This window comes from Limulus polyphemus, unplaced genomic scaffold (assembly GCF_000517525.1).
Source record: "Limulus polyphemus unplaced genomic scaffold, Limulus_polyphemus-2.1.2 Scaffold396, whole genome shotgun sequence".
In the NCBI taxonomy this organism is placed as follows: Eukaryota; Metazoa; Arthropoda; class Merostomata; order Xiphosura; family Limulidae; genus Limulus; species Limulus polyphemus.
Window position 1 is genome coordinate 489,537 of NW_013666006.1, and position 2,667 is coordinate 492,203.

A 2,667-nucleotide genomic window follows, 5' to 3' on the forward strand; every position below is an offset into this window, starting at 1 on the left:
ATGTTTGGTGTGAGGGGGATTCGAACCCGCGACCCTCAGATTGCGAGTCGAACGCATGTATTGTAATTAGGTATTGGAATGCTTGCCTTATCGAACTGATGCAAAACGAACTGCTGTGAATATGTAGTACTCGTTTCCATTTGCCTCTTCTTCTCTCTCCGGTGGCAAGACTGAGATCTTATAATGCTAAAAGTCGGGTTTTGATGCTCTCAGTGGGCAGAGCATAGATAGCCCATAATGTAACTATGTGTTTAACAACGAATAAACAAACAAATATTTCTATTTTTGATGACAAACTACTACGATGTTAACATTCTTACACACTTATATTCTTCATGCAATAAATGTTAGATGCGTCAGTTTGTGAAAAAGGGGTATATTTTAACTTTTAACAATAAACTTATTGAATATTGTATCTATATTTCGTTTTTGGATTACAAAAATTATCAACATGTTCTCCAAAATTTGCCTCTTGGCTTTTCGATGACACAATATAAGTTAACTTAAGCCTTCGTAAATTAACATTTTTTTTGCAATGGGTTGTAAATATTATACCACACGTTATTTAATATCAATATACATGATAATATGAACTAAAATAACTGTTTATCACCCCGTATTTAGGGCTTAACCCATTTCAGAAACAAACTTTTGTAAATATTATACCACAAATTATTTAATATCAATATACATGATAATATGAACTAAAATAACTGTTTATCACCCTGTATTTTGGGCTTAACCCATTTCAGAAACAAACTTTTGGAAAACAGTAATTGGAACGTTTTGATGCTATTAAAATTTATTATAAAATATATCGAGCAGCATAAACGTGTTTTCGTTTTATTTTACACTAACATTTGTTGATCTGGTACTTTATGTTAAGAGCAGGTTTATTTGTTTTCTAGTAACAGACGACTAAAATGGCCGGACTGATTAATGAGTGTGGTTTTGTATATAAAGCTCACCTGAACATAAACTAGCAAAATAAAATCTTATCTACGAAACTTAATATTTCTATTCTTTTAGATCTTAAGAGGATATTCTTTTAAATTATTAGACGACGTCAGTTTCTTCAAAGTTGGCTCGACTATTCAACAAGCAATAGTAATAATTTATAAAACACATTCGTATCTATTATATTTCACTTGATTTTACTTTTCGTACTGTAACAACAACAACAACAATGTAAAATATATTTTTATAACACACGAACATTTACGTTTTTCTTATAGAACATTGTTGGCCATCCATCAGGAATCCGCTGTATTGTAGTGATAGTAACATCTTCGTATGAATTTTAAATATCAAAGTTCACAAGGCTTACGTTTCTCTGTCAAAAAAAAAGTCTAATTTCATACATAATACCAACGCCAAGGAATCAAAAAAAGCGTTATATTAAAACACTGTAGTGCATGATGTTTGTATTAAAATGGGATAGAGGCAAGTGTTAATGTCTTCAATATTCAAGCGAATATAATATGCATTCTACTAAACAAAAGTTATTATTACCATTTAATCAATGGTTAGTCTTATCGTTCTTCTGTTCCATTTTACCCAATCCTACATTAATTATAATTACATCCACACGAAAGCTAACACAGCTAAATAGAGGCAAAATTTAAATGACATCCTGCTAAATAAAGAACAATTCTTTGCTACTATTATTCGCATCTGTAAGACGTTTATCTCATAGTTTGACTACAGTATCTTACGGTCTCGCTTTTAAAGAGAAGTTTTTTGTTTCCGTATGTATAAAAGGTATTTTCTTTAATGAATCCATTTTGTTGGAATGATATTTATTAAAAGATAATTAAAGATTTTTAACAAAGAAAATAATTGTTTATAATATTCCTTCTTCTCATGAAGCCTTCAATAATATCTGGACGTTTTTGGAAATCGCTTTGAGTACTAACTCTCGCAGGTTTTCACTTACTCAGTGATCAAATTTATAAATCAAAAGTGTATTTTTTTTAGATATTCCTTTGTGACTCAGAAAATTGTTTTATATTGTTGTTCAGGCCTTATCTCTAAATTCTAGAATCTGGTAATAATTTAAACTAGTCCACACCGTAACAGTTGTTGTCCATGCAATTTGATAATATAGATAAGCGTTTTAACAGTACTGTGTGTGTGTTTCGAATCCAAGCTTGATTGATGAGCCATGGTACTGGACGAAAAGCCTCGTCGGCATTAAATATGACAGACATAGACTGGTTGACATATTGCTACATATTCTTCTTCACTTTCACTCATAAGTTCTTAGAAATATCCTACAGACCAGCAATGCTACATGTTCATAAAATGTTATATAGAGGATAAGAACGTATTATAAATCACATCTAAATGCTATTCCATGAGACAACAATTGTAAAAATATGTTTCGTTAAAAATACGTTTTTGTTGAAATATTTATTGAACATTTTTTGTAACAAAATCTACAACGTAATTGTACAATAAATCTTACTAGGTTCACTTGTTAATAACTTTAAATTAATCGTATATCATCTAAAGTAATGAAATTATTTTAGGCCTAATAAATTATTTCCAGTAAAACAATTAACATCAATTTTTGCTTTAATATCAGATGATTATTATTTTATGCAAACGACGATGATGTTCCAATCAACCAACTCAGAAAACCTTTTTCTTAAAAGAAACCAGCCT